Source organism: Panthera onca, chromosome D3 (assembly GCF_046562875.1).
Source record: "Panthera onca isolate mPanOnc1 chromosome D3, mPanOnc1 haplotype 2, whole genome shotgun sequence".
NCBI classification, from domain to species: Eukaryota; Metazoa; Chordata; class Mammalia; order Carnivora; family Felidae; genus Panthera; species Panthera onca.
The window spans coordinates 86,630,261-86,650,194 of record NC_138350.1 but is presented as its reverse complement, the minus strand read 5'-3'; the positions used below and the strand labels follow the sequence as shown (position 1 = coordinate 86,650,194).

Genomic DNA, 19,934 nt, shown 5'->3' with positions numbered 1-19,934 from the left:
AAAATGCTACACAGAGGGGAAGGAGTTTCAAAGGCGAGCTGCACATGTACCAGCAGTTTGACCTGGGTCAAAAATCTCATCTCTCTGAATCAGTTCCTCATTTACTATACAGGGAAAATAAGAATACTTATCCACAGGGCGGTCATACACAGAGTGATTTTTTGAAGTTTAACTGAGGTAATCAGTGAGAAGAATCATCATTTTTTTTTTATTAACACAGTTATAAGATGTTTAAAAATAGGCTTTCTTAAACAAATATAAATTAATGTAACATAAAAATATACATATACATAATAGAGAATCTGTCCTCCTTACTGAGAGGAAGAAACAAAGTTGAAAGTTCAGAAACCCAAAATAGTTAAAATTTGTAGGATAAAATACTGGAGAAGGAGTCACACAGAGAAAAAGCTCAGGAGTTCCAGAGAAAGGTAGCCTTGAGCCCTGGTCTCAGTGCAGACATAACTGATTCTTGATATCCACATACATACTTCCCATGGATGTGGAAAGAACCATTGGAAAAGATGAGAAATAATGCCAATGAACATCACACAAGCCTGGAAATATTCCCTCTCCCCATCAGACAGAAACAAAAGTCCTTGTAAGCCAAGGCACATTGGGGAGAGACTTAAAACTCTCCATCTTAATGGTGTAACGAAATTAATCCTAGATTAAATAAAGCTGCTTTAAACTTCCCCTAAAAATCACAAAAGCAATTTCAAAAGAATATAACTGATGCTCATTAGTGTAACTGTAGTTTGAGGACAAAACTCAATGGTATTTTCAGGAATATAACAAAATCCATCACCTGATTATCTAAAAACACAAAGTTTGGCAACCAATAAAAAAAATCACCAGGAACAAAAAAACAGCAGGAAATTATGACCAATAGAAAAAAAGAAAAGAGGAAATAATCAATAAAAACAGACCACGAATTGACACAGAAAATAAATATAACAGATATGATGGTTAAGCAGCCGACTTCAGCTAAGGTCATGATCTCAACAGTTCATGGGTTTGAGCCCCAAGTTGGGCTCTCTGCTGACACTTCAGAGCCTGGAGCCTGCTTTGGATTCTGTCTCCTTTCTCTGCCCCCGCCCACTTAAGGGAGACTCTCTGTCTCTCAAAAATAAATAAATGAAAACAAAAGAAAATATAGAAGAAAATTACAGTATCTAGGGATGTCTAGATGACTCAGTCAGTTAAGCATCTGACTCTTGATTTCCACTCAAGTCATGATCAGTCATGGCGAGGAGACTGAGCCCTGTGTTGGGCCCCGTGAAGAAGACATACAGCCTTCTTGGGATTCTCTCTCTCCTTCTTTTCTGCCCTTCCCCTGCTTCTTTCTTTCTTTCTTTCTTTCTTTCTTTCTTTCTCTCTCTCAAAATAAATAAACTTTTTTTTTTAATTAACAGTATCTAGCATCAATAGCAGATTCAATAACACAGAGGAAAGGTCAATGAATTTGAATGTCCAACAATAGAAATTACCCAAAATGACTCAGAGACAAAAACAAACCTGGAAAGATCTGCAGACAGAATCAATGACCCACAAGATGACATCAAGTGGTCTAATATATGTGCAACTGAATTCCCAGGAGGAGGAAGGTGATCAGAAAGTACTGAAGAATCAATAGTCTCAAATTTTCCAAATATGACAAAAAATAAAAACACAAAATGCCAAAATCTCAATTGATTAGAAAATTCCTTAAGAAAAAAAAGACAAGAAAAACTAAAGCACATTCTAATTTAACACTGAGTTGTCAAAAAACAATAATAAAGAGAATTTTAAGAGCAGGCAGAGAATAAACACATGATGTACACAGGAACGAGACAAGACAAGAACAGCATGCTATATAAGCTAGGTGACAGTGGAAGGTCATGATTAAGCAAAAACAATGACAATGTATTTGTTTCTGTTTAAAAGATATGTACAAGTAAATTACATGTTACTAGTACAAAGGACAAGAGGAAGCCAATAGAATAGTGCTGTAAGGTCCTCATATTTTAAGGGGTGTATTGTTATTATTTTTAAAGTTCAGCTGTGATAAATTTATTACAATATCTACCGTACTAATCCAAACAAAAACAGAGAGGTATAACTAATAAGCCAGACTGGAATGAAAATAAATCACAAAAAAACAATAAGATAGTATCATATCAATAATCAAAAAATATAATTTAAAAAGAAAGAAATTTCAAACTGGAAGAAAAAGATCAAGGCCCACCTTTATGTTGCCTTCAAAAAATCCACTTTAAATAGAGGCACAAATAAGTGAAAAAGAACAGCCAAGTTTTCCTTCAATAGGTGAGCAGATGAATAAACAGTGGTCCATCCAGATCATGGAATATTATTCTGTGCTAAACCAGAAAGGAGCCATCACACCAGGAAAAGACATGAAGAACCTTAAATGCACAGCACTAAATAAAATAAGTCAATCTAAAAAGGCTGTATTAGTCCAACTATAAGACATCCTGGAAAAGGCAAAACTACAGAGACAGTAAAAAAAAATGGGGATTCTTAGGGTGACTGGGTGGCTTCATCTAAGTGTCCGACTCTTGATTTCGGCTCAGGTCATCATCTCACATTCGTGAGTATGAGCCCCACATTGGGTTCTGCGCTGGTAACGTGGAGCCTGCTCGGGATTCTCTCTTTCCCTTTCTCTGCCCCTCCCCCACTCATGCTCGCTCACTCGCTCTTTTAAAAATAAATAAATGAACTTAAAAAAAATTTGCTTCTTAATGTCCAGTGGAGGGAGTTGAGGGAGGGTAGGTGAATAGGCACAGGATAGAGGACCTGGAGGGTAGTGAAATGTTCTGTCTGATATCATAATGGTGGATTAATGTCATTAGACATTTGCCACATAAGAATTCTAAATATGTATGCACTTAAAAATATGAGGCCAAAATACAAGAAGCTAAAACTGATAAAACTGTATAGAGAAATGGGCAAATTAACAGTTATATTTGTTGTGTGAATACACCTCTCTTAATAATAGATAGAACCAGCACAGAGAAAACCATTAAGAATATGGAAGACTTAAACAACACTATCAACTAACTTGACACAGTTAACATTCACAAAACCTTCCGTTCATCAACTGTACAAAAACATGCATGTGTATGGGGAATATTTATCATGAGAAAACATTCTGCATCATAAAACGAATCTCAGTAAATTTAAAAGATCCCATCATCCAAAGTTTGTCCTCTGACCATATGAAATTAAATTACAAGCCTGTAATAGACAAACAGTTGGGGCGCCTGAGTGGCTCAGTCAGTTGAGGGTCAGACTCTTGATTTTGGCTCAGGTTATGAACCCAGGGTTGTAAGATGGAGACCGGCTCAGCGTGCAGCCTGCTTGAGATTCGATCTCTCTCTCCCTTTGCCCCTCTCCCTGCCACTCACACACACACACACACACACACACACACACACACACACACACACTCTCTCTCTCTCTCTCTCTCTCTCTCTCTCAAATTAAAAAAAAAAAAATAGAAAACCTCCAAATATTTTGAAACAAAACACTTCTGAATAACTTATGGGTCAAACAATAGATGAAACACATTTTAAAACTGTGATTTGTAAACTCAGAATGTTTTATTTCAAAAACTGTTTTTTCAAAATAATTATTTAGCCATTATTTTCTTTGAGATACCAATAAAGTGAAGAAAGCAATTTATAAAAACAGTTGATAAATGGTTAGAAAGTATTTCAATTAATGCTTAGAAATGACTCAAGAAACTGCATTAGTTATTCTGTAACCTAGGCTGGGCAACTGATGCTCAGAGATGTGCTGCATATACCCAGTCACCCATACGCACCAAATTCACGGTCTCCCAGAATGCCCCACTGGATGAACTAATTTAGAGTATTCTGGACTATTTTTATCCTCCTCCCTCACCAACTTAGAATTCTATCTCCTTTTTCTCAATGTTCTGTCTATACCAACACCTCTAGTGTCCTAATTTGTTTACCTGAGGATGTGACATGCTCACGCCTATGCAAGTTACAAATTTTGTTTCACCTTGTTGAAAGGGAGCAGGCTGAAGGAATTAATTCATCATTTAAACTATCCTCTCATTGACATTTAAGCACTAAAAAAGATGTCAGTGAATATCCTTTCAAAGTTGTGCATTTTTTGGATGATCTCCTAGTATCTCTTTATTTATTTTACTCTGGGAAAGAGAAGCCATTCTTGGACACCAGGACAGGAAGTAATCTCACCTAGCACAGGAAGTACACCATGCCCAGCACAGGAAATACACCACGCCCAGCACAGGAATTACACTACATCCAGGGGCCAAAACTGGGGGGATTAAATATCTTTTAACCCTTGGAATTAGTCCAGGAGAATGTCTTTTCTCCATTTTTATAGTGATATATAAAGCGGAACATTGGACACACATGCACAAAGTAGTTATGTTATCTTGGTCAGCACCTGAGCTTCTCTGGTATTTCTCCAGGCGTAAAACTGAGATATTAAACAAACGAACAAACCTCAACACATCCAGACCTAGCAGGCTAAATCAACAATAAACATCATTTCACCTGTGAAATTGTATATTATTCATGGTTTTAAATTCTATACGAAACCAGAGGATACAAGACAAAAACTTTACGTCCAGATCAATACTGCTTTCATATGGTGAACTTAACAGAAATTTACAAAAAAATATTTATGTTGGCATCAATTTCTGATTTTTGTGCCCTAAAGCAACCATGTTATGGTTACATTTATATGTTGAATATTAAAACTTTAATTTATTCACTATTTTTCCACACTATCTTGTATATGTTGAATGTAAAGATTGTGTGTGTATACACACACACACACACACACACACACACAAGATATAGTTACTGATTTGTTAAAAAATAATTTAAAAAATCAAACTATGGTAACCTACTATTTTTAAAGCTATCCATCTGAACAACTTTACTGATTTGGGGAAATATTTTATTGAGTAAAATCTTGGTGTACTCAAATACAGTGCATTCAAATGTGATCTAATGTTTAAAAGTGAATATTCTTCCCAGAATTATAAATGTTAGTGGTGATGCAAAGATCAGCAAGGGTAAGATTTACTCATCTTCTGAGTCAAGAATTATTGCTGTTACCTATACAGGAAGCTTAACTAGACTGTTCTTGGGTCTTGACTTTGTTTCAGGCAATGTATTGAGGCCAAGGATGGCTGTCTTCCCTCCCTCTCTCCCATACCCTCCTATCTTCCCTTTCCCTTTTATCCTCCCTCCCTTTGTCTCTTCTCCTCCCTCCCTTTGTCTCGTCTTCCTTCCTTCCTTCCTTCCTTCCTTCCTTCCTTCCTTCCTTCTCTTTCTTTGTTTTTCAAGCTCAGTCCTCAGTTTCTAATAGATTTTGTGAGCTCACTCATATCTTTCCCAAATTCCTTTTTTCTGTTTAATTAGCCAGAATAAGTATCTGTTATTTTTAAGAAAGGAAGAATCATGGCTGGTACATAAACTCGTTAGTTTGAGAGCTTATTCAAATGACTTGTATAAACAACATCAAGGTGCTGTGGTTTATTATCCAGAATCTCCATTAAATACTAAATTATAATTAAAATATTAAACTAAATTATAGTAGAATCTACAATTAAATATTACAATATCAAGAGTTTGCAACCTGCTCTGGAAAAATACAGTGAAGTTTCTCTTAAAGCCAACAGTACCTTATTTCTAGTAAAATTATTAATTTGTTTACTAAAACAATATAAATACCAAAAACAATGGGATTTAGGAGAGGAAAATAAAATTTAAAGAAGTTTAAACACGTAAAATTATTAGTTATAAAAAATTTCAAACTGTTAAATACTTAACTTGCAAAAGCTTATCTAGGGTATAGTTATGTTAAAGTGATGCAAAATATTTTTAAATACAAAAAACAGCAATTTGAACCCTTAATTTTAAAGTAATTTTTAATTTTTTAATGTTTATTTATTTTTAACAGAGAGAGAGAGAGAGCATGAATGGGAGAGGGGCAGAGACAGAGGGAGACACAGAATCTGAAGCAGGCTCCAGGCTCTGAGCTGTCAGCACAGAACCCAACGCAGGGCTCGAACCCACAGACCGCGAGATCATGACCTGAGCCGAAGTTGGATGCCCAACTGACTGAGCCACCCAGGTGCCCCAGTAATTTTTGATATGAATGTAATCTTGTCTCTCTATATCCCCTGTGTATAAGTCCCACAAAAAATGAGAATTGTTTCTCTATGTTCAAATAAGAAAAAAAAAAAAGAACATTTCCTTTGCAAATTCAACAGTGCATCCCTTTGCATGCTGAAGGCATTTCCAAGTGCTTTTCTACCTTTGATACATTGATGACAGTATGCTGGCAGATTAAAATTTTAAAAATGCAGAAAAAAATTCAATATTTTGAAATATTTGTGTGTACCTGTTTTTGATTTATACTCCTCTCAATATACTTTTCTTCTGTGACTAAATATATCAGTAATAGAGTATACTCTTGAGACACACCTCACAACAGAAGTAAAATGAGCACCTAGCATTAAATAAGTGCTTCAGAAGAGAAAATAAGTGGGTTTTCTACAGGTTCCTAAATGGAGTGACAAAATCAAATCAGTTCCACAGTGCTACTTAATTCATAAAGAAGCATGCTTTTTATGTAGAGAAAAGAAAACTGCATTGCAAGATACAGTCTTAATTCAATGACAAATGTAATGTCATTATCTCTGTGGGTTGCAGTAATATTGGTTACTTAATTAGCATTATTTTCTTCAATAGTCCTTAACATTTACTGACCTGAATGTTACCAGGGTAAATCAATGTTATTGATGATCTTTACCTTTCACAATGTACAGCAACGTTTGCTGCCTGGAAGCTGTCAACAATGGAGCTTTCTGGGTTTCTTTCTTTCTTTCTTTCTTTCTTTCTTTCTTTCTTTCGCTTCTTTTTTTTTAAATGGTTCTTTGCTAAATAAAACCTTAGGTTGTAAGTAGTAACACCTGGCTTCTATTGGTAAGCCTCCACACTTCTGAATGGTGTGAATAGAATTTTATCTTATCTAAATTCGGAAATATTAGTATTTCCCATATATAAAGGTTCTGAAGAACACTGTGAAAAAATGAACACATCAGATGAATAATATGTGACCCTATCTCTGAATTTTTGTAATGTTTTACAAACAACTAAAGAATATCACAGCCTATAGTTTAACAATGTTTATTCAGCATGTCAAGTTTGAAAAGAGATATTATTTACAAAAAATTGAGAATCTATTTAAAGTTAATGATGTTTCATTAATCTTAAATCTAAGGACAGGAATCAACAAAAATAAATAAAAATAATAAGACCTTACTACAAAAAAAAAGACTAAAACTATATACGATAGCCGCCCAATTAGATATAAAAGAATGAAGAATTTCTTTCTGCTGATTAACACCAACAAAAATAAGAATGTGATAAATATCATTCGCATCTGTGGAACTGTTAAAATAGCAGGGGATGTGGGGCACCTGGAGGGCTCAGTTGGGTAAGTGGCTGGCTCATGATTTCGGCTCAGGTCATGATCTCACTGTTCATGGAATTGAGCCCCGCATCAGGCTCCACGCTGATAGCATGGAGCCTGTTTGGGATTCTCTCAAAATAAATAAGTAAACTTTATTTAAAAAAAACAAAAAAAATACAAAAAACAAAACAAGAGCACAGGATGAAAGGAAGCCTAAGTGAATAATTTCTAGAGAGAGGAGTTTTCAGATAAGAATATGTGTGTCTTGGGATCAGATCGTGAGCCTGCCTGAGGTCAGACTGAGAAGTCGTGCCAGAAACCTGAGGCTTTGCTCACTGAAGCCAGGCCAGCCACACTACTAACCACGGCATAGAGTCCAGCAGATGGACTGGAATCTGGAAGTTTCTGAAACACATCTGTTACTTCCTCAGCCTGACAACTCCCCTGCCAGCCCAGTTCTATGAACACACCCATACGTACACAACGTGTGTGAGAAACGTGCCGTGAAGACAGTGCTGAACTACAGAAAAGATTCAGTCTCACAAATTCCCATGGTTCCCAGAACCTAAACTTGCAGTGGTTGAATCCAAATTTTAAAGTGACGTCTTGTCCTGTCCAAAACTCAGAATCCAAGAAAATCAGAGATCAGAGATCTAGCTAAAGCTAGAGAAGCACAGTACTTGGTAAGTGGGGTGGTGCAAAACTTAGGAAAACTCTATCTTGTACAAGAAGTGGGCTGGTCCTTGATACATTCAGAATGGGTGAAATATAATTATTTCCTTAACTTCATTACCAGATTCAGAAATATGGGAAATCAATTCACTGGTGGGGGAAAAACAAAGCAACAGTATACCACAACATTTTATATAAAATATTATAAATATTCATATAAATATTTATGTATTAATAATTATGCATATATTAAATGAATGCATTATGTGTATATGTTATACATGTGCATATATGTACCTGTGTATGTATGTATGTGCCTATGTATATACATATTTATGCTATATACATTCAGCATTGTATTCTGGTCATCTATTTCTACAAATAAATATACCTCAATTATAATAGTGTGTTTTAAGACAATTTGCTAAATTTACTACAGTGTGCTTCAAAATTTGATGCAAAGCTCTAAAATTCTATAATAGTATAAAATAAATAATTCCAGAATAAATTTAGCATAAGTTTTACATGGTCTTTACATGAATAGCTACTAAATGCTGCTGAGAGATATTAAAGAAAACCTAAATAAATAGAGATGGACTAGAAACACATATTGAAAAACAATGTTTTGAAAATGACAATCAATTCAATTTATAAATTCAGTGCAATCCCAATCCAATACTAGCATTTTTTTTTTTTTTTGAAAAATTGACAGGTCAACTTTTTGCATTACATGGCAAGAAAAAATTGTATATTAGTCAACTGTCTTGGAAAATAACAAACTTAGAAGAATTATATGATATGGTTTTTTGTTATTAGAAACATATAACATTAAATTTACCATCTTAACCTTTTTTAGTATACAGTACAGTAATATTAACTGTAGGCACATTGTTGTGCAACAAACCTCTAGAACTTTTTTACTATATAAAACTGAGGGACACCTGGGTGGCTCAGTCAGTTAAGCGACAGATTTCAGCTCAGGTCATGATCTCATGGTTTGGGAGTTTGAGCCCCACGTCAGGCTCTGCCACTCACAGCTCAGAGCCTGGAGCCCATTTTGGATTCTGTGCCTCTCTCTCTGCCCCTCCCTTGCTCATGCTCTCTCTTTCCTTCGAAAATAAATAAACATTTTTTTTTTTACTATGCAAAACTGAAACTCTATATCTAGTGACCAATACCTCTCCTTTTCTTCTCCCCACCCCCAAACCCCCATATTCTACTCTTTTTTCTAAAAGTTTCAGATATTTCCTATAAGTGAATCAAGCAGTATCTGTCTTTTTATGACTAGATTATTTCACTTTGCCTACAGAGTGCTTAAGATTCACCCATACTGTAACACATGATAGGATCTCCTTCTTTTTTAAGCCTGAATAACAGTCCATTGTCTGTATTTAAACCACATTTTCCTTATTCATTCATCTATTAATGGTAGAATAAAGGAGAAAAACATACAATCATCTCAATAAGCACAAAATAAGCATTGACAAAATCTGTCACTTTCATGATATAAATTCAATAAAATAAGAACAGAAGATAAACTTTCTAACCTCATTAATAAAAAAATATAGCTAATATCAAACAACATAAAAGTAAATAAAAGTAACACTACATGTGTTTAACATCGTGCTAGAGGGTTCTAGCCAGTGCAATCAAGCAATGAAAACCAACAGTAGACTAAAAGTAAACCAGGTGGAAAGGGATGTGATAGCATGATTGTATATGCAGAAAACTATGAAGAATCAAAAAAGAAAAATATCTGATAAAAAGGAGTGCAGTTTGCCATGATACTGCATTCAACATCAAAATACAAACCTCAATTTTATTTTTATCTTCTAAAAAAAGAGCACAGAAAATAGGTTTTTAAATTATATTCCATTTCCAATAACATGAAAATACCTAGAAACACTTTGGAATATATTCAACAAATATTTTACAAGACTTAAACCTAAAAATTTCAAATATTGCAAAGGGTAATTAGCTAAATATGGAAATAAGTTATGTTCATGAATGGGAAGATTGGATATTTTTAAGATTTTTAATTTGATCTATAAATTCAATGTAAAGCCAACCAACATTGATAGAAGAGTTTTATAAAATTACTGACAGGCTTATTTTATTTTTTTTATTTTTTAATGCTTATTTACTTTTGAGAGAGAGAGAGTGTGAGTGCGGTGGGATAGAGAGAGAAAGAGACGCAAAATCCAAAGCAGGCTCCAGGTTCTGAGCTGTCAGCACAGCGCTGGATGCAGGACTCAAACTCACAGACCGTGAGATCATGACCTGAGCTGAGGTTGAACACTTACCCAACTGACCCACCCAGGCACCCCTTGACAGGCTTATTTTAAAATTCAAATGGAAAGGCAGACAACATACTATATAAACAATTGTAAGCGAGAAGAACATATGTAGATAGCTTAGGCAATTTGACCTTAACATTTAGTTTAAATTTATTGCTTTCAAAACACTAATGGAATAAATTAGACATTCTAAAAATCAACCACAAAATTCGATGGCCAATAGATTTTTGAGAGATGCACCCGAGTAATTAAATGAAAAAAGATGGTCTTTTAATCAAATATTCCTGGAACAACTGCGTGTCTGTTAAAGGGAAATAAACAATAAACAAAAACACTGATCTCACATCATACACATAAATATACACATAAGTAATTCAAAATGGTTCATTGTACTAAATGTAAGAGCTAATCCATTAAACTTTACCTAACATTGACTGGGTGATTTCTTAAACAAGAAAAAAAAAAAGCCTATCTACAAAAAATATTTAAGATGTGTTTCATAAGTATTTAGAAAAATCTTTTCTATTTTTTTTGAAAGACATAGTTACAAAAAGCTTATATGCAAAAGATAGACAAAAAATGCAAAACATCTATCAAAGGACAACTAACCAGTAGATATAAAGAACACTTAATATGAAATAGTAAGAAAACAATCCATATAAAACAATGTCCAAAATACTTGAACACTGAAAAATATATACAAATGCCACTAAGCACATGAAGAGATGTTAAAATATCATTCCTCATCAGAGACATGCAAACTAAAACCGCAATGTGATATACTACTCCCTGGAACTGCTCAGTTTCAAAAAACTGACAATACCAAGTGTAGGTTACAATGCAGAGCACCGTTGATATTAGTTGGAAAACAGAATGGCACAACCACTTTGGAAATATACAGAAGTGTCACAAATTTTAACATTCACTTACTACCTGGCCCAGAAATTCTACTTTTAAGTTATTACCCGAGAGAAAAAAAGAAAACAAGTATGTGCTCATGCAAAGATGACTAGGTAAATATTTATAACAACATTGTTCTAAATTGCCACAAGTTGGAAAAACCAAAAATGCCCAACAACTGTCTAGTGTATAGCTAGTTGGAGTTTACCATATTACATAGTATTAATCAGAAATACAAATGAATGAGATATTAATACAGAGAATAACATTATCCTAATGGGGAAAAGCCAAACACAAAAGACTATGTAAAGTGTGCTTAAATTTATATGGAAGCCTAAGAAAGAAAAATCTGTGATAACAGAAGTAAATCAGTAGTTTCTTGGATCAGGGGAAGATTGCCTGCAAAACTGAACAAAGAAGCATTTAGAATAAAGAAACTTGGTGTATTCTCTGATTATTGTAATGGCTGCCTACGTACAATTACCAAAACTCAAGAAACTACCTTTTAAATTAGTATATTGGATTGAATGTAAATAAAATCTTAGCAAAACTCAATGCATAAATTAATAAAGGAGTAAAGGCCATACAGAAAGTACTGGATCAACTCTCAAAGAACTGCTCTCCTCCCATTGGCATGGATTTCTTAACTTATTTGAGCTTAAAAGTAGTGAGAGAGATACACCAACAAAAAGACAGGGAAACCAGATTCTCTGTCATGCCTCACCCACTAGAGAATAAATCTCCATCATTCGACTTTGTGATCATCAAAGGCTCAAACCATGACACAAAATCCCCATTAGCTCATTAATTGATGATGGATAAGGGAACCAGTAAAGTGCTATAATCAGTTTCAGGAGCATTCTGGAAGCTGGGACATTAATAGAAGGATAGGATTGCTGGGGTGATTAGAGAAAAAAAATAACTGATGTAAACAGGGCTACAAACCACAGTTTCTGGAATTATTTGGCCCTCTGGACTGAAGACATTTGCATCACTACTGAAACACACACACACACACACACACACACACACACACACACACACACACATGGTGATCTGTAATGTCACTAACCATGGCACATTTAATCAACAGTGGATACTGAATGAACTAATTATGCCTTTGAACTTAATGAACTTAATCCTCAGATAGTCTTTCCACTTGTATTATGTTGAATGGGTATGATACTCCTTTCCAGTTACAAATATGCTGAGAGTAAGGTTGTTATTTTAACTAGCCAACAATACAAAAAAACAAAAAAAAAACAAAAAAAAAACAAACAAAAAAACAGAGCAAAACAAAACAACAGTCCTTCACACAGATTTATCTATCAAAAGGCAACATTATTATTTGAAAACGTTTACCTTAGTTTGTCACAACCTTCCCTTACCCCACTACAGAAAGGAAGTGAGTACTTTGATCATTTATTTTTTAACAAATTTCCCATATTCTCACTATTTTTAACGTCATAATTGCACCTAAATTATATGGGGATAAAAATGACCTGAAATTGCACAATCTGTCAACCAGGAAATGGGTGTAGCTCAGGAACTGTTTTCTTTTTTTGAATGTCTAATTTTAATTTATGTTAAAATATCAACTAGTTTTAACTACATGTTTAATAGGAAAGAAGAAAAAGGATGATATTTTTCCTATATTTTTTCCCTTTAGGCCATCTCTTTAATCTTAGGAAGCTTTAATTTTTTTATTAAGCCAACTATGTTAGCTGTTATATACATAGAGAAGCTGGACATTATTTCTGAAGTTTTAACAAGAAAGCAATTCCATGTTTTGACCCTGAGAGAATAATCTGACAGACATCCACCCTCCTCCCCATCACTGGTCTATTGAGGGCACGCATCTTTCCTCTGAAAAAGAAAGATGACTGCAACAGCAAAACAACAAAATGTTGGTCGTCAACAAAACTAAAATATTTTTGTTCATTGTTTTGTCAGCCTTAAAATTCTTCTAAGTATAAATATTCTGCCATATACTTGAAATGGAGCACAGGAACACATAGTATTTTTTTTTTTTTTTGTCATGTAGGGAGGGCTCTCAGCACGTTGGCATCAATGTCAAATACCTCAAGTATGAAATGGAACATTAATTTTCATTTACACCTGTTTGGAGGAAATACTAGGATTCACTTTATGGTCCCCAGTACAGAATTCTATAAATTTAGTAGGCTTGAGAAAGTAGTGGGGACATATGTTCATGGTTAAATTGTATAAAACTATTGTTTTCTCTAAAGGAGGAGTAGTGGTTATATTCGACTCATGTTGTTGTAATAACTAGATGAGCTAATACCCTGACTACAGGTGAACCAGCTTCTCCAGGAAATCAGGAGGGTTAAAAGAAAACTCATCAGAGACTATGGTTTCCATTGAAAAATAAGAGGGCAGACATGGTTCCCCCCACGAACAGAGAGAAGAAAAGAAGGGCAGGAAAAGGAGATGAGGCCAACAAGCACACTGGAGAACAAACATAGAAGAGTGGATAGAGTGACAGGCAAAATCAGACACTTTCTCGGTCCCTGGAAATCTATTTCCTTCTGAGGCAAGTGGCTCTTCTGGTATTAGATCTACGGACTGTTTTCTACGTCCCTTGTGTTCAGGACACTTTAAATATATATAATAACATGTACATTAACCTATTATTAATATATGAGTATATATTAAAGCCTATGTAATATACATTAATGATACATTATAATATATAATTAGATTTATTAATATTTTATCAATGTTACCTAATTATATATCAATATATAATTACACATATGTAATTGTAAACTAATTAAAGATAAAAATTTAGGTTTTAAATTCTATATTTTAGGTGAGTAGTATTTCACTCAAATATAAGAAATATGTATACTAATAAATTGAATTATTTAGAAGTATGGTTAATCTGTTGGGATAATGAATTCTCACCATAAGAAAATAAGGAAATGGATGTCTACTTTTTGTTTTCCTTTTAAATGACATGACACATCATAAATTTGTTGTTAGGTCTTATGTTCATGGGGTAGAACATAGTTTGCTTGCAAATTCCCGAGTATGATTGTGATAGCTCCCAAACTTCTGAATATAGAGCAACAATAGAATAGAGAAAGTTAAGAAATGTTGACTATTGGGATTAGCCACTCTAACCTGAAGATAGACTAGTCACTTGTCATGCTTGAATAAGATCTACATATTAAACATCTCCCATGTGTTTCTTTTTGACTTCACTTGAACATATTTCTGACTTTTTGTATCGTTAGGGATATTTAAGAATAAGGGATATTGTTCAGTAGACAGTAAAATAAAATTTACAAAACAAAACTCAGAAGGACTAGCACATCAATAAAAATGATATATATGCGGTTAAACCACATTAAAGAGTGAAATAGCACATATGTACTTTCTTATTGATCCTTCTTTTTCTCAGAAATGATGAGTAGGGTAAAGGAGGGGAGTGCGTTGGGACGTTTCAGTGCATATGAGGAAAGGTTTAACAAATTGGGGAATGTTGCATAGTTCATGAGAAACCACATCAGGAAAAGAGCAAATAATAGAAAACATAAGCAGCAATGAAGGAGCAGGGAAAAAAGAGAAAGGAGTGTTAGTTAAGGCAAGATAATCCTCTTAACAGGAAGTAAGTATGGCTTCTCGTATACGTGGAGAATTTGTGACTGTGCGAAGTATAAATTCATGTTTCATTACTGAATTTCTGCACAGCATTATTGTCATTGTAAGATAACAAAGTTTCTCACATAACATACTTCACATGTAATCTTGCAGGTGTACATTCTTTAGGGTCTGTGTACAATTTTCAGTCGCAATTAAATGTGAGAAATATTCAGTCATCTGTAGTGTTTTCACTGAATTCACACTCATCTGTTCATATTGCAGAGAGATGTCCACTACCTGAGATCTAATAAAACGAGAACATACACTTTTTTTTTTCTTTTGCATTATTTTTACCATGACTTTTAAGTTCTTAGCCTCTCTTTCTGGAGACACGTGCATAAATACAAATACATGGACAAGCACATTTTTGATCTTGCACAATATAAATTTTAACCTCCTTTGATTTTAAGCTTTTTGACATCAGCATGTATGATAGTAGAAAAGATTATTTTACTAAAATGGTGAGATATAACATCAAATTATTACTCATGACCACCATATATTATTTAAAAAGGACAGTAGTTGGCAATGGCAAATTGTATTAAATTCATTCGTTAAATGTATATTTTACTATTCTGATTCTTAGAACAGATTTCTTTCTCAAACATTTACTACCATGTTCTATCAGTCCACCATATTATACCTGAGAAGGACTGCAATGTCTAACAGGTGTTTTTATGTCTTTTAACAGTATGCACGGTGAAGTATTTTTATGTCCATGACCTCATTTGGTCTACAACTCAGGAACACAGAGTAGATGAATTGAGAGTTCAACCAGGGTTCTTTCACAAAATTATAGACAATATATCTAGTAAATGATGACATCAGAGTTAAACCTATTGCCTAGAACTTTTAGAAATAACATCGTGCTACCTTAAAAAAAAAGGTCAATTCAGAATACATTGTTTAAGAAACTGATAGAAGAGCAAAGCATCATAACTATCAAAAAAAAAAAAAAAAAGAAAAAGAAAAAAAGAAAAAGTATAAAGAAAACAGAAAAGGGTCCAAAGAAGCAAGCAGCATAGGAAATGACTTGTTTGAGTTCTACTACGGAAAGCAACAAAGACTAATAACCTGACATGGTATTATTTGTCAAGGAGACCCACTAGACACTTAGCGGCAGGTTGATTATATATTTCCACTGAAAAGGGGGCAATGGTATTTACTGATAAAGGTGACCACCTATTTCAGATGTGGTCTTGATTTATTTATTGGCTCACAGAATCTTGTGCAGCATCATCATCCAAGAGCTCAAAGAGTCTAAATCACCAACATAGGATAATGTATAACATTTTCTTTGACCCGGAAGCCCACAGAGTAATGCCATGACCATGTGATCCATTGGTCCTACCAATATTACATCATCCAGAAGCGAATAGTTTATGGAATGTCCTTTTAAATGAGAAGAACAGACACATGGATATTGATTTCTAAGTACTTTGTTCCACTTGAATCCATCATGGCTCAATGGGGAGATAGTTGATTCCCAGGCAGGGAATAGGAAAGTACAAGATGATCCATAAACTTTTTTTCTTTTTTTTGCCATATAGGAAAAAAAATGCACAAAAAATGATGAGTATGTGTCCAAAGGCCCTGGAACTAGCTTGAGGGAAGCTATGCTGGTCCAACTAGAAGAATACAAGTATCAAAGTGAATAATGAAAAAACAAATGAAAAAACAAATGAATGAGAGCTTTGGATTACAGCACACTGAATAAAATATAAGTCCATGTATACAACCATAATATAAATAACAAATTTTAAAACTAACTTAATGGGATAAAGAGAAAGCTCCCTCTTGAAGTGAATGCCTGTAAATAAAAGTAAAAGTAATGATGGAAAGAGATCATCACAAGTCGTACTTTGGCTATCACCCTAACAGTAATGATACAAGTGGCATGTTTAATAGAAGCCAAGACAGTTGGCAAGTTGATGCTAAGTATAATGGCATACTGTCAGAATACCCCTCCAGACCAAAGTGGGAAAGAAGGAACACGGTGAATTTATATTGATGAAAATGTGGCAGACACCAACTTGCCCAGGCAAATAATTTTAAAATCAGCAAAGGATAGGTCAATGTAGTGTACCTACTAGTGTGATGTGCCCAGAAGAGCATATCATCATTTAAGTATATATTCCTGCCAAGAATGAGTGACCAGAGTCTGATCAAAAGAACATTTCAGATGAGCAAATGTGAGGACCATCCTACAGAATGAAAAATCCACACTCATAAAGACTGTCAAAGACGGGGCACCTGGGTGGCTTAGTCAGTTAAGTCTCTCACTCTTGATTTCAGCTCAGGTCATAATCTCATGGTCCTAAGATTGAGCTGCGCTGTCAGTGCAGAGCCTGCTTAGGATTCTCTCTCTCCCTCTCTCTCTCTCTCTCTCAATAAATAAACAAACAAACTTTAAAACAACTGTCAAAGATAAGAGGGAGGGAAGGACTGTTCTAGATTTAGGGCCACTGATAGTTAAGACAAATAAAACGTGTGTTCCAGAATAAAGTCCTGTAAGAGAAAATGAAACGTTGCCAAGTCAGCGAAATTTAAGTGAGAAATGTTGGTTCAATTGTAGCATTTTGTCAGTTTATTTTCTGCATGAGTGGGTTGTGTGATGTCAATAATTGAGAGTGCTCATGTTTGGGGAGGATTCATGTCAGAGGATTTAGAGCTGATGGGGCAGTATGGTGTATGTGTGTGCAGAAAAGTAAAGGAACAATGTGATGAACTATTACCAGTTGGGAAGTTGGTGAGAAAGATGTGGCATTCTTTGATTCTTTGCACTGTTCTTGCAACTTTTGTATAGGTTTGAAACAATTTTGAAACAAAAAGTAATATAAATTGTTTTGCACCAAGAGGTCAAACCAAAAATTAAGTTAAATTCACGTGGAAGGAACGAAGGAAGGAAGGAAGGAAGGAAGGAAGGAAGGAAAGAGAGAGAGGGAGGGAGGAAGAGAGGAAGGAAGGAAGAAGGGAGGGAGGAAGGAGGGAGGGAGGGAGGAAGGGAGGAAAGAAGGAAAAGAAAGAAATAAAGAAAGAGAGAAAGAGAGAGAGAGAGAAAGAAAGAAAGAAAGAAAGAAAGAAAGAAAGAAAAAGAAAGAAAGAAAAAGAAAGAAAGAAAGAAAGAAAGAAAGAAAGAAAGAAAAGAAAGAAGAAAAGGAGAGGGAAGGAAACATGGAAAAAATGGGTTAGTCAGATAAGAACAATCCGTCCTGGAGTTTTGACACTAGAACATCATTGATGAATCTATTAAAAGTGTTGCTGTGGGTGTGCCAGCAAAATCCAGATGTAAATGGGAAGTAAAGAAGCAGAGCACATGAAAAAAAAATGTTTTTCTGCAACTTGGGAATAGCTATAGGGCTAGAAGGAATGCCAATCTGTTTGAAATGAGAAAGAAAGGGACCATATATGGAGAACAATGCAAATTTAGATGAGACCACATATATATTTGGGTAAGAGATAAAATGACAACTATAACTTCTAATGATATATAAACAAAGGGTCCTATAAAATACAGAAATAGTTAAAGGTTATCAACAAGTTAAAAAAAAGCTCATTCATTACCCAAAATATTATGCTCTCTTTATTTGAGAAACTGAAGAAACTAAGTCTATGTGTTTAGAGACAAAATAAAGAGACTAAAGATTATCATTCTGGAAAATAGTGATGTAAACCGTATTAATTATTTATTTAGTCCATGAATAATGCTCTAGTATTAGTTTCAAGATAATCACCTACTACAAATCTGAAGAATTTGTATAAAGATACTTGACTTATGGCCTCTACACAAATAATTTACTAATATATCAAAACTTCCCAGATCATCCATTCAAGTTAAATGTGGATTTCAATTTTTCCAGTCACTCATTAGTTTTTAGATAATTAAACACTAGGATGTGTGAGTTGCAGAGAAGTATGAAGAAGTAAATTCTGTATCTTGTACTTTCAAGGGCTAATAATATAATAATAATAAAACAAAAGACATATGCCCAAATAATCACACAAGGTGTCCCATGGTAGGAGGCAAATAGAGCGCCCAGTGGCTTCGACAGTAATCAGTTCACCTGCAGCTCAACTTACCAGGGCAGACTTTTCAAGTATTAGATCTGGTCTTCCAGGGGAAGGTATGAGTTTTTAAACAGAGGCCATCAGGGAAAATATTTTAGTTGGAAAAGAAATTGCATGAACATGACAGGGACAAGACTGCATGGGCTGTGTTTTGGGAGCGATCAGTCAACAGGTTGAGAGTTTAGAAAAAGAGTGGGAGATGGTTTTGGAAACACAGATTAGGGCCAACTGTGGGTGACAGAGGACCGTGAAGGAAGTTTGGGTTCTGTCTGTCCCAGCAGAAAGTCAGGGAATCATGCAGTGTGTCCTCATTGGTCCCAGGACGCAGGGAAAGGTCCCACACTCTTAGATAATCACACTGGCAGGCCTTCAACCTTTGAGCCCCGAAATGAAAGCAACCCTTTTAGGCAATGGAGACCTGGAGGGTTTACTTTGCTTGCCCTTCATGCCCATCACCGCAGCCTCCACATTCCCCCTGGCCCCCACAGGTGCTACTGCTCTCCTTCAGTGAAGCTGTCAGCTAGGGATGCTGGGGGCAGGGTGTAAAAGGCTGAGCATTGCTCCCGGCTGCCATTTTCCTCTCTGGGAGAAAGGCACTCCTGTCCCACTGTTCTTTGGGCATTCTCTTCTCTCTTGACCACTTCTGATTCTGTTTCCTGGTATCAGTTATTAGCTTCTAATCAATATGTGCACAGCTCCTTCTCATGGTCTAGTTGTCCTTCCCACAGGCACCTCTGCTGTTAGCCCTTCTGGTTCTTGCTTTGCATTTCCTTGTTCTTTCTCTTTCTTAAATTTCTTGCACAAGCAAGTTTTTTACAGCACTGTCCTGTGTCACTGGTCTAT

At 35.0% G+C, this 19,934-nt stretch overlaps 1 long non-coding RNA gene across 1 annotated transcript in view; it reads right to left on the bottom strand.

Moving 5' to 3' along the window:
• LOC144613937 (uncharacterized) overlaps positions 1-19,934 on the bottom strand; it is a 293,664-nt gene that overhangs the window by 263,608 nt on the left and 10,122 nt on the right. The gene's annotated exons all lie outside the window — the stretch shown is intronic.